Source organism: Chiloscyllium plagiosum, chromosome 12 (genome assembly GCF_004010195.1).
Source record: "Chiloscyllium plagiosum isolate BGI_BamShark_2017 chromosome 12, ASM401019v2, whole genome shotgun sequence".
NCBI lineage: Eukaryota > Metazoa > Chordata > Chondrichthyes > Orectolobiformes > Hemiscylliidae > Chiloscyllium > Chiloscyllium plagiosum.
This window is the reverse complement of record NC_057721.1, coordinates 44,478,828-44,492,475: the sequence shown is the minus strand read 5'-3', so window position 1 is coordinate 44,492,475 and position 13,648 is coordinate 44,478,828. Positions and strand designations below refer to the sequence as shown.

The following is a 13,648-nucleotide window of genomic DNA, read 5'->3' as shown; positions in this document are numbered from 1 at the left end:
GTCGACCATGTCGGGGGGGAAATTGCGGTCCTTGGAGAAGGAGGCCATCTGGGATGTGCGTTTTTGGAACTGGTCCTCCTGGGAGCAGATGCGGTGGAGTCGAAGGAATTGGGAATGGGATGGCGTTTTTACAGGGGGCAGGTTGGGAGGAGGTGTAGTCCAGGTAGCTGTGGGAGTCGGTTGGTTTGTAGTAGATGTCCGTGTTGGTTCGGTCGCCTGAGATAGAAATAGAAAGGTTGAGGAAGGGGAGGGAGGAATCTGAGACTGTCCAGGTGAATTTGAGGTCGGGGTGGAAGGTGTTGGTGAAGTGGATGAACTGTTCAACCTCCTCGTGGGAGCACGAGGCGGCGCCGATACAGTCATCGATGTAGCGGAGGAAAAGGTGGGGGATGGGGCCAGTGTAGTTGCGGAAGATGGACTGTTCCACATATCCTACGAAGATGCAGGCATAGTTGGGGCCCATGCGGGTGCCCATGGCTACTCCTTTCATTTGGAGGAAGTGGGAGGATTGGAAAGAGAAGTTGTTCAGGGTGAGGACCAGTTCAGTCAGTCGAAGGAGGGTGTCAGTGGAAGGGTACTGGTCAGTATGGCGGGTAAGGAAGAAGTGGAGGGCTTTGGGTCCTTCGTGATGGGGGATGGAGGTGTACAGGGACTGGATGTCCATGGTGAAAATAAGGCGTTGGGGACAGTGGAAGCAAAAATCATGGAGCAGGTGGAGGGCATGGGTGGTGTCCCGAACGTAAGTGGGGAGTTCTTGGACTAAAGGGGACAGGACGGTGTCAAGGTATGCGGAGATGAGTTCGGTGGGGCAGGAGCAGGCGGAGACAATGGGTCGGCCGGGGCAGTCAGGTTTGTGGATTTTGGGCAGGAGGTAGAAGCGGAAGGTGCGGGGTTGTGGGACTATGAGGTTGGAGGCAGTGGATGGGTGATCCCCCGAGGTGTATGAAGTTATGGATGGTCTGGGAGATGATGGTTTGGTGGTGGGGGGTGGGGTCATGGACAAGGGGGCAGTAGGAGGAGGTATCTGCGAGCTGGCGTTTGGCCTCAGCGGTGTAAAGGTCGGTGTGCCAAACTACTACCGCACCTCCCTTGTCTGCTGGTTTGATAGTGAGGTTGGGGTTGCAACGGAGGGAGTGGAGGGCTGCGCGTTCCGAGGGTGAGAGGTTGGAGTGGGTGAGAGGAATGGGGGAGTTCAGATGGCGGTTAATATCGCGGCGGCAGTTGGCTATGAAGAGGTCGAGGGCAGGTAGGAGGCCAGCACGGGGTGTCCAGGTGGATGGGGTGTGTTGGAGGCGTGAGAAGGGGTCGTCAGAAGGTGTGCGAGAGTCTTGGTTAAAGAAGTAGGTGCGGAGGCGAAGGCGGCGGAAGAATTGTTCGATGTCACGCCGTGTGTTGAACTCATGGAAAGGCTGAAAGACTTGGGTCTGTTCTCATTGGAAAGAAGAAGGTTAAGAGGGGATTTGCTAGACACATACAAGATGATCAGAGGATTAGGTAGGGTAGACAGTAGAAGTCTTTTTCCTAGAATGATGATGTCAGCTTGTAATTTGCAAAACTACAAATTGAGTGGTGATAGATTTAAGACAGATGTCAGAGACAGGTTGTTTACTCAGAGAGTGGTAAGGGCATGGAATGCCTTACCTGCCTTTAGGGGCATTTAAACAATCCTTGGATAAGCACATGGATGATAATGGGATAGTGTAGGGAGATGAGCTGAGAATAGTTCACAGGTCGGCGCAACATTGAGGGCTGAAGGGCCTGTTCTGCGCTGTATTTCTGTTTTATGTTCTAAAACTCCATTTCATGCACAAAGGTGGATAATTCCAAAACTGCAGGGTGTACATGTGGGGTTCTACACCACAATACTTTGCAATGCAAATTCTTGGAAACCAGATGGAAATGATGTGCATTTGAAAGGTTTTGTGGGTCTTGTTTTCTGAAAAGTTGAATTAACTCTGCACATTCCCCGATGAGCCTTCTCACTATATAGGACTGAAGTTAGGGGTAGGTTCTTCACTCAGCGTGTCGTAAGTTCATGGAATGCCCTGCCTGTAGCAGTGGTGGACTCTCCCTCTTTATGGGCATTTAAGCGGGCATTGGATAGGTATATGGAGGATAGTGGGTTAGTATAGGTTAGGTGGGCTTGGATCGGCGCAACATCGAGGGCCAAAGGGCCTGTACTGCGCTGTATTCTTCTATGTTCTATGTTCTAACCACAAGGGATGAACTCGGATTTCACCTGTTTCCTCATTTCCCAACCTCTCCACCCCCACCCCAATCTGACCTATCACCCTCACCTTGCCCTCTTTCCACCTATCACATTTCCGACGCCCCTCCCCCAAGTCCCTCCTCCCTACCTTTTATCTTAGCCTGCTGGACAAACTTTCCTCATTCCTGAAGAAGGACTTATGCCCGAAACGTTGATTCTCCTGTTCCCTGGATGCTGCCTGACCTGCTGCGCTTTTCCAGCAACACATTTTCAGCTCTGATCTCCAGCATCTGCAGACCTCACTTTCTTCTCAAAACTTTAAAACTTACTCCAGCTTAAGAGGAGTATGGATCATCACATAACTTGTTTGTTCCATTAAAGGGCTGTTCTTACAGAAAGGTTACTAGATTTTTATGAGGGCATAAAATTTCTTCTTTGTTCAGACAGAAAATAATTTTCTATTAAACGGTGTGTTCCAGAAAAGAAGGGAAAGGTAGGCAATGCTATCTGGTATTGAGAGCTTCAGGATAGCTTCCTATGCAATAATAGGTAATTGCTTTTACAACGAATATCAATTCACAGCCTTCCACTCAACCACTCGCCTTAGGATAACAATTCTGAGGAACAGTCATACCAGACTCAAAATATTACTCTGCTTCTCTCTCCATAGATGCTGCCAATACCAGAAGACACCAACACCTTCCTGCCAATGCACTGTATGCAGTATGGAGACCTATCACTTACAATGATTTGTCCACCTCATTGGGTCAAGTGCTTTCATAACTTCCAAATGTCCAGGTTGTTAAATAATACTTGACAACTCCAGCTGTAATCCACAAGATCTACATCTACATCTATGCACCATAAAAAAGCCTGAAGTGGTGTGCAACTCTTTATTGTGTGCAACTAGTTTCAAATTACAGACCAGTGCTTCACCGCATGTTTTAACAGTAAAGGGCATTTCAGATCTTTTTAAAGATATTGACAGTGCATAATACTACAGAAAGGTGCAACAGATGGCAATCTTTCAACCAAATATCTGATGAGCAAAAAAGAACCTGCTGTTATTCTTTACAAGTGATCTCATACTGGGTGGCAGGGACAGGCAACTGAAGCAGGGATACGACAACAGTAAAGAACTGCTAATCTTTTATTGTCATTCTATTGTAACTGACCTTATATGTTAGTAAACTACATCATGATACCCTCAGGTGATTCCTCCTGTTATAAGTTACATGTCTATCCTATTTGTCGCTAAACCAATCTCATCTCACTGTCTGTTTTCTAATTCTTAATTTTATAGAGAATGTGCTTAAAGAGTCCCCGCTGAGATATTTGTATCTTTGAAACTCACCCTAGCATTCATAATTATTAGACCTTACGTAAATACCAACAAAAAAAACTTTATCAATTGCTTGTGCAAATGTTCCACCAACAAGCCTATAAATCAAAACACTGTAGAAGTTCTCTTTTAAAAAACTGATAGTTGACACCAGTTTCTTTTTTTAAAAATATGCTGTGGATTAAGGCCATGGCAAGAGTCAAAATGAGTTATTGATGATTTGATGGATAATGTAGTTTAGAAAAAAGAGAAATTGCATTTCTTATAGTGTCTGTAATGCGACATGACAAAATGACCAATTAATTTTACCTAGAATGTGAATGTGAAACAGTCTATTCAGCATTATCAGTCCATGCCAGCATTTACTGATCTAGTGAGAAAATAATGAACATATTTACTCATTGCATTTCCATTTCCCTTTCTCCATAATTCAATCCCACCTAAATGGGTACCATTATTTCAGCGTCAACGAGTAATACTAAAAGAAAAATGTCTCAGAACTCTTTGTGTAAACATTTTTTTCTGTTTTGTGTTCTAACTCTCAGAATACATGTCATATCTATAGCCTCCAACCACAGTATCTAATTAACCCTTGGCTGGTGACCAACTTGCAATTGACTTCACAGGTAACTGCCAACTGACTTGCAATTTAACAAATCAAGAATGTAAATTTAATTTTCAGTTCACAAGAAGTACTTTTTTTGTACTGGTTTCTGGTGGCTCATTTAAGAGGTGGCTGGGCTAATAGAGCTTGCTGGTGATGTCATTGGGCTTGGAATCCAGATGGCCTGGCCATTGCTGTAACAACACTGGCTCAAATTCCACCCTGCCAGCTGGTAGAATTTAGTTTAATAAAATCTGGAATTGAAAGCCAGTCTCGGTAATAGAGATCATGAAACAATCGCTAATTGCCATAAAGAGCCATTTGGTTCATGAATGCTCTTCAGAGAAGAAAATCTGCAATCCTTACCTGGCCTAGTTTACATTTGAATCTAGACATGTAGTAATGCGACTAACTTTTAACGGCCATCTTAAATCGCCTAAGGAACCATCCTGTGGTACCAACTGATCCAATATGAGAAGTTGTCATTGTCACTGACCACCACAGCCTACAAAGCAATTTTTGAACCTGCTTTTACAGCTATTTGTACTGACTGTTGAATTCTCACTCTTAGCAAGTTACCATTTTAAAAGCCTTTAGTCTCACCTTGCTTTACTGTTGTAAAATTCCAGCGAATACAAGGCTAGTCTATCCAATAGTTCTTCAGAAGACTACCTGAAGATTCTTAGATATTAGTTTGACAAACCTTCTATGAACTGCTTCCAATGAATTTATATGTCTTCTTAAGTAAGATAACCAACACAGTACTCCAGATATGGTCTCAACAATATCCTGTAAAACTGAAATATAACCTCCCTACTTTTAAATTCAATTCCTCTCACAAAAAATGATAACATTCTCCTAGCATTCCTAATTACTTGCTGTACCTGCTTACTAACCTCTTTTGATTCACTCATTAGATACCCAGATTCCTCTGTATTTCATAAACCTTCAATCTGTCACCATTTAGATAATATGCTTCTTTCTCATTCTTCCTCCCAAAGTGAACAATTTTATATTTTCCCACAATATGCTCCATTTGGCATATCTTTTCCCATTCAATTAATCTGTCTCTGTCCCTCTGCAGAATCCTTATGTCCTCGTCAGACTTTATTTCCTGCCCTATCTTTGTGTTATTGGGGATCATACCTTCTGCAGTTTCATCAAAGTCATTTATATTAATTGGAAACAGTTGAGGTCCCAGTATCAATCCCTGTGGTACACACTCATTGCAACCCTAAAGAAGACCCATTTATCCCTACTCTCTAATTCCTGTCAGCCAGGAATTCTACCCATATTACTATGCCACTTACTACAGCATGAGATTTTATTTCTGCAATATCCTTCGATGTGACACTTTATCAAATACTTTCTGCAAATATAAGTATACTGCACACATCCATTTCCTGTTTTCCACAACGTGTTTACTCTGCAAAGTACTCCAACAGATTAATCAAACATGATTTTTCTCTCACAAATAATGTTGTCTATGTATTAAACCTATCAAATATCCTATTATAACTTCTTTAATAATAGGCTTTATCATTTATTTCCAAGGACAGATGTTACATTCACTGGCCTGTAGTTTCCTGACTTCTGTGGGAGTTACACTTGCCATCTCCAATATTATGGTGTTTTCCCCAAATCAAGGGCATTCTTGGAAAAAAACATTCTTGGAAAAGATGCCAGAACTATGTGAACTTTTGATGATAGTTTAGAGTTGGAATCTGATGTGATATGTTACCAGGAACGTGTATGTAGCCATCAGGACTACAAGCATGAGGAACCCAGCTCCTGCAGATCAGAGGATATTGTGGAGAGTCTGAAGCCCACACGTTCTGCTGTGTAGGGAGTATTTGATGACCGTAGTCTCAGCTTTGATTACAAAATCCTGCTGAAGTAACTGCACTGCAGTGGAAAATCAGACGGAAGTAATCAGATTACTGGCTGCTGGTTTGCAGTTTCAAAGCACGACCAGCCAGGCACAGACAGATACCACCATGGATGCCGAGATGATGCTTTGATGGAGACAAAAACACTGCAGATGCTGGAATCAAAATAGACAGGCAGGAGGCTGGAAGAACACAGCTAGCCAGGCAGCATCAGGAGGTGGAGAAGTCGACTTTTTGGGTGTAGCCCTTCTTCAGGTCTGGGGGTGTGTTTGGGGGAAGCTGCAAATAAAGGGGGTGGTGGGGCCAGGGTGATGGAGTGGGAATAGGTGGAGACAGGTAGAGGGTACAACCTGATTTGTAGCAGTGACAGTGGCACTGTGGAACATGACCTGCCCTCCTCTCACAGGATGACAATATTCATCCTCCCACCATCCGCCTTGCTGCTGTCTGTCAGTCAGCTCAATCTGCTGCCGCCCGAAGTGGTGCAGTCCAAAGCTGGGCTTCTCAAGGCTCACAGTTACTCAAGGCTGCCCTGCAAGGTTGGCTGCAGCTCTCCCAGTGAAGGTCAGCAGTCTTCCATCTGCCATGTTCCAGCATCTGGGATAGCATTACATAGGACCACTGGGTCGGACAAGATCACAGCAAGGCAGACACGAAGGAAATACAAACAATTTATTAGCTTTTTTGTATTATTTATTACTGGCTGCTTAAAGACATTACGTGATAATTGATGTGATTTTGAAGCAGGCTCGAGAGTTTGTGACATGGTGTCTAATTCTGGATATATTATTTGTAAATGGTGGATTAATGTAAATGCTGGCGAAGTTCCATTTGACTGAAGCAAAGACTCACAAATGGTCCTTTTCACTCTATCCAGTTACATTTGGGATATGTGGTTTTCTCCCTTCCTCCTCCTCCTCCTCCTCTCCACCTGCCAATGATATGTCCTCAGGATCACAGAGAGGAACTGCCTGGGGCCCTCATAATTGTTAATACAATAGAGGATACAGTGTACTGCATGGAGACTATCTTGGACATTTCATGCACAAATTTCACCACCACTGTCCCCGGCACGCCGTAAACCAAGTCATAAAATCATTGTTTCAGGAATCTATTAACCCAATGGTTTGCTCCAGTGTAGCAGGTGACTCCATAACTTTTAATGTAGGTCCTCTGACTTTGTGAGGTAAGATGATGGAAAGTGGTCATAAGCCCCTATAATGGAAGGGACTGGAAGTTGCCGGGTCTCCCACAGCCACCTTATGGCTGTAAAGTTCATAGATGGTTGGAATTGTTAACTGGGTAAAATCATCATGTGCTGCCAGGATAGTAGGCATTTATTGAGACATCTCAGTGCATCACACATGTAGTGTGAATGGACTGAGTGACAGTCCCTAAGGCTATAGTACTGCTCCTCCATAGTGCCACATAGGCGCAGTCCTGTAGTACTGGAAAGCCTGTTATCATTGTGAACCCAAATGACCCATTCTGGGTCAAACTTCTTCATGGATAAAGTGATTAATTCTCCTCTTCTTCTATAGTAAACCTGTCACCTCAAATGATACTTTTTTTGCATAGCTAACACTTCGCTAATGCCATCAGCTTCTACTTGGAAGAATAGAAGCTGCCTTTAATGGCTTAGTTTGTGGGCTACTGACATTTTGGCATCTGTCTTCCCCTCGTGGCAGTACCTTTGTTTACATTGCTAAAGCCTGTTCCTTTATTCTAACTCCTAAAAAAAACAGACTTACAATTTTGTTTTGGGGAAAAGAAAGTAAGTTTTAATGAAATTCAAGTCAGGGACTTCACATTTATATAAGATTCAAGCTGAACAAGTGGCACCTTAAGAAGTATTTAACAGAGCTTGACTTTCTAGTGTCAGAAGTCATAAACATTGTGTTTCATACCAGAAGCCTTAGTATTGCAAAGAACAGAATGTTAGACAATGGAGCACATAATGAACTTTATAATTACCTTGTAAATACTGTAAGGGCATATAGGATGACGGTTTTCAAAATGGGCATGGCTTTGCATTTGAAGGCAAACACAGCAAAAGAGACAATAAAACGGGAATATGAGACATTTGTTGCTTTCAGTACACGTTGTGATGTGTTGTTTATGATCACTATATACAAAGCATCTCCGTTTTACACAATATCTACTTAATGCTGTTCCAGCAGAAGTCAGCATTCAATGGGCTGAGTAAATAGCACAATGCTGCTTCACAATTATATTGTGTTTTCAAACAGTATTCATAAAATTGCCAACACAATTTGAGATGAGAAGTTGCCATGGTCACTTTCACAATCATACGTGTGGGCTCTACAATCTGACTGCTGATTGTTTTCAAGAAGGCCATAGTTCTCAATAAATGGCATGCACAGAAATGAATCAAACCCATATGAAGATCTATAGAATTGTGATAACCCTTTGACTGCACATTTCCTTTATATAAAATGTTTATTCTGGTGAGGACAAGACAGTTAAATAATACATGGATCATGCGCCTAAGGATGCATACAACATAATTTGATGAAACATGCCACTTTTGAGCAAAACCTGTGGTATTTTTTCAAAACTCTTTCATGTTTTCAGTGAACTTGCAAGAATTACATAAATTTAACCTATTTATCATGAAAATATCATACCCAAGATCAAGTTGCAGCTTTTTAAATTATTTTCATGCATTGTAATATATGGTATGCCTATCGATTATAGGGAAGGCGATATAACTTTGCTGAAAAATGTGTTGCTGGAAAAGCGCAGCAGGTCAGGCAGCATCCAAGGAGCAGGAGAATCGATGTTTCGGGAATAAGCCTCCTGCTCCTTGGATGCTGCCTGACCTGCTGCCCTTTTCCAGCAACACATTTTTCAGCTCTGATCTCCAGCATCTGCAGTCCTCACTTTCTCCCAGTTGATATTATAACTTTTCCAAGCAAAGTCTATTTTACTGATTGCTATAATTTTGATTTTATTTTAGAAAAGGAATGTTCTGTTTGCTCAACATATTAAATGACAACACTAATTTGCACTTATATAGTATTTATAGTGCAACAAAATGGGTGGGTTGCGCTTCGGCGGGTCGGTGTGGACTTGTTGGGCCGAAGGGCCTGTTTCCACACTGTAAGCAATCTAATCTAATCTAAAATGTTCCAAGGCACTTCACAGAAAAATTACAAAGCAAAATTAGACACTCAGCTACATAGGGCAATGTTAGAGAAAATAGCCAAATGTTCAATCAAAGGATTAGGTTTTCCAGAGCTTCCTAAAGTTGGAAAAAGATAGAAAGTCATATGGATTTAGGGTGACAATTCCAGAGTGTACACCTAAGCCATCAATAGTGGAGTGATTAAAATCCTCACTTTCTCCCAGTTGATATTATAACTTTTCCAAGCAAAGTCTATTTTACTGATCGCTATAATTTTGATTTTATTTTAGAAAAGGAATGTTCTGTTTGCTCAACATATTAAATGACAACACTAATTTGCACTTATATAGTATTTATAGTGCAACAAAATGTCCCAAGGCACTTCACAGAAAAATTACAAAGCAAAATTAGACACTCAGCTACATAGGGCAATGTTAGAGAAAATAGCCAAATGTTCAATCAAAGGATTAGGTTTTCCAGAGCTTCCTAAAGTTGGAAAAAGATAGAAAGTCATATGGATTTAGGGTGACAATTCCAGAGTGTACACCTAAGCCATCAATAGTGGAGTGATTAAAATCGGTGATGCGCAAAAGACCAGAATTTGTTGAGGGCGAATACCATAGACCTAGTGGGGCTGAATGAAATTACCGAGATAGGGTGATGTTGGCCATAGAGGAGTTTGAAAGGCAGGATGAAAGTTTTAGAATCAAAGCATTGTTTGACTTGACACCAATGTAAGTCAGTGATGGCAGGGAAGAGGGGAACAGAATTTGGTATGAGTAAGGATGCAGACAGCAGAGGGTTAAATAACCTCAAATTTATGAAGAGTAGAGTGTGAGATCTAACCTAAGAGTGCATTGAAATAGTCGACTTGTGCAAAAAAACGTGAATGATTGTACAACAAAGGAATGTAGAAGTTAGCTATTTAGCCTTTCAAGCCCATTCACTCAATGGGACTGTGACTATCGTATACACTTGTGTATAGGTCGATCTCACGTATAAGTAAACCCCTTATTTTTGGCCAAAAAAATCTTGTATTTTCCTTGTATCTTCTGTATAAGTTGACCCTATTCCCAGTTACAGATCAACATTTATATGAGTCAGTGTACCTGCCTGTTGTGCTCCACTCCGGCTTTCCAGTCTGCTGGCTGTACTGCTCTGTTACGGGTTTTCTAGTCCACCAGCCATCACATTTCGCTCCAGGTTTTCAAAATTACTGTAATCAACCGAGTCTGCTTCCACAGTTTACTGCGGTCCAAATATATTACAGAACTACGGACCAGGGGGCTACCTGGTAGGTAAGTATCCCATTTAAATGACCAAATGGATATTGACTTGTTTGTGATTGCCTTTCTCTCGCTAGTACTTAAAAACGTACTTACTACTCAAAGATGAAATGCAAATGACAATCAAGACTTGAGTACAAACTGTTTTCTTTGCCATATGTCCTATACTCAATCACTGTAGATATTGACCTATATAGTTTGAAAGTATTATAATTGTTTTAGCACTTTTCCTTTTGTTGTTTATCATATTACATGGAGATCTGACTCTTGTTTGTCCATTTTTTGATTTATAACAAACATGAATTTCATCGCCTCGAAAACAATACCTTGTGTATCAGTTGACTCCCTAATTTCAGCTTTAAAATTCCATCTTCATATTTGATCTATACATGAGTATATACGGTAATTCACAATCTAATTTCATTTGGGAGAAACAAAATCCATGGAGCCAGTGTATATAATTCTGGTCAACTTGCATTGCATTCCCTATAGGATCAATATATCCTTTTTATGGTGGCACCCAAATCTGCTCCAAATAATTAATGTGTGGTCTAACCAAGGCTTTGATTAGTTGAAGAATAGCTTTTACCCCCTTTACAGTCTAATCCAATAAATCTGTGGGTTGATGTGGTGGAAAGGCTTGTGTGCACTGTTGATCCCTTGAATAATACAGCTTGGATGCCTCTCAGTCTGTTCAATTTGGCATACCAGACTTGATTTAACCAATCTGCATAAATTCAACATGTCCTTTAAATGATTTTTCTTAGGCAACAATTATGAACTCACACCTGCTAAATATTCCACCTCCTATATATCTCTAGAGTATGTTGAACACTTCCCATAATTTGGCGGCCACCGCTCTCAAAAGGCCACGCTTTAACAAGAAGCTCCAACACTGACTTAGCTGTGCCAACCTTCAACAAACAGAAACAGCAAGTGTTTGCATTAAGGATCTCTGCAGGTCAATTCCAGTGGAATCTGGAACTAATCAAGTGTTTGAGAATTTCCACTGGCAATGTTTGATTTATCCTCCAGATTCAATGAGGGGAACATTAACCAAATGCTGTTGTCCTTCTTAAAAACAATTCCACCATCATCCATGCAAAACTCCTGCAAAATCAACTTCATAAGCATTGTGCCTATGCACTTGAAAACCATCTTCTTCACCATGTCTATTTTCTCAACTTTCATAAGGTGAGTGTTCCAGGGGATGATATGGAAAACCTGATGAAGACACTCTGAAGCTCTTCCTGAAGCACTTCAACAATGACGTTATTCACTGGGAGGAACTTGTTACCAATTATTCAGAATGGTGACAACTTGCCTGTCAGCTTAAAGTAATGCTGGGATAGAACAGCAGCAGAGAACGAAAAAATGCAAATCCTACACTCTGGATACCACTTGTGGGACACTTTACCCAGTTGCCTAAAGATCATCGGGTTGTGAATCAGTCTGTCCAGTCATATGACCCACAGCAGAACCTTACACCCCTGGAAATTGGCTAGAAGGTTGGAGACAGAGGCGGTGGTGGTGGAGGATTGCTCTTCGTACTGGAGGTCTGTGACCAATGGCGTGTCACAAGGATCGGTGCTGGGTCCACTACTTTTTGTCACTTATATAAATGATTTAGAGATGTGAATATAGAAGGAATGGTTAGTAAGTTTGCAGATGACACCAAAATTGGAGGTGTAGTGCACAGTGAGAAAGGTAATCTCAGTGTGCAATGGAACCTTGATCAGATGGACCAATGAGTCGAGAAGTGGCAGATAGAGTTTGATTTAGATAAATGGGAGTTGCTGCATTTTGGAAAGGCAAATCAGGGCAGAAAGTCTTAACTTAATGGTAAGGTGCTGAAGAGTGTTACTGAACAAAAAGACCTTGGAGTGCAGGTTCATAGTTCCCAGAAGATAGAGTCACACATTGACATAGTAATGAAGGTGTTCAGTACACTTGCCTTTCCTGGTCAGTGCATTGAGGACAGGAGTTGGGATGTAATATTGTGGCTATATTGACATCGGTTAGGCCACTTTTGAAATACAGCGTTCAATTCTGGTCTCCCTGCTATTAAAATGATGACTTGAAAGGGTCCAGACAAGATTTACAAGGATCTTGCTGAGGTTGGAGGATTTGAGCTATACGGAATGGCTGAATAGGCTGGCTCTATTTTCCCTGAAGTGTTGGAGGCTGAGGGATGGCCTTATAGAGGTTTATAAAATTATGAGGGGCATGGATAGATAGGGTGAACAGCCAAGGTGATTTTCCCAAGGGAGCGGAGTCCAAAATTAGAGGGCATAGGTCTAAGCTGAGAGGAGAAAGTTATAAAAGGGATCTAAGGGGCAACTTTTTCATACAGGTGGTGGTGCATGTATTGAATGGGCTGCCAGAGGAAGTGTTGGAAACTGGAGAATTTTCCTTTGTTCTTTATTTCCTGTCTGTCAACAAACTTTCTATTCCTGAAAGAAATATCACATCACACAAGGAGGTTTAAATCATGTCTCACAAACTTGATTGAATTTTTTGAAGAATTAACAAAGAGGATTGATGAGGGCAGAGTGATAGATATGATCTATTTGGACTTCAGTAAGGCTTTTGACAAGGCTCCCCATGGGAAATTGATTAGCAAGGTTAGATCTCATGGAATACAGGGAGAAATAGCCATTTGGATACAAAACTGGCTCAAAGGTAGAAGACAGAGGGAGGTGGTGGAGGGTTGTTTTTCAGACTGGAGGCCTGTGACCAGTGGAGTGCCACAAGGATCGGTGCTGGGTCCTCTACTTTTTGTCATTTACATAAATGATTTGGATATAGTTGGTATCAAAAGAGAAAATGCTGGAAAATCTCAGCCGGTCTGGCAGCATCTGTAAGGAGAGAAAAGAGCTGACGTTTCGAGTCCAACTGACCCTTTGTCAAAGCTAATTTAGGGAGAAATAGGGAGATATTTATACTAGGCTGAGAGAAGGTGAGTCATGGCTCCAGAAGCAAAGGTAGCAATAAAGAGGTGATAATGACAGTGCAGAGAGAGATTATAGGGAGATTAGGAGCTGTGAATGACCAAGGCTGAAGCCAGTACTATGTGACAAAATATGTGGGGGATGGGGGAGATGGGTGAAGCAGAGGCAAATGGAAAACAGGGGAGAAGGGTAGCAAAGGGGGAAAGAGGAGAGGAAAGA

The 13,648-nt window shown here is 41.8% G+C and overlaps 1 protein-coding gene and 1 long non-coding RNA gene across 2 annotated transcripts in view; one reads left to right on the top strand and one right to left on the bottom strand.

Annotated features, from left to right (window-relative positions):
* LOC122555184 overlaps positions 1–3,124 on the top strand; it is a 12,410-nt gene extending 9,286 nt beyond the window's left edge. Inside the window, exon 3 of the long non-coding RNA XR_006313203.1 lies at positions 2,880–3,124. This is a non-coding gene — a long non-coding RNA (uncharacterized LOC122555184). The remainder of the gene's footprint in view (positions 1–2,879) is intronic.
* The window catches only part of LOC122555183 (immunoglobulin superfamily member 3-like), a 243,563-nt gene that overhangs the window by 100,342 nt on the left and 129,573 nt on the right, over positions 1–13,648 (bottom strand). The window lies entirely within an intron of this gene.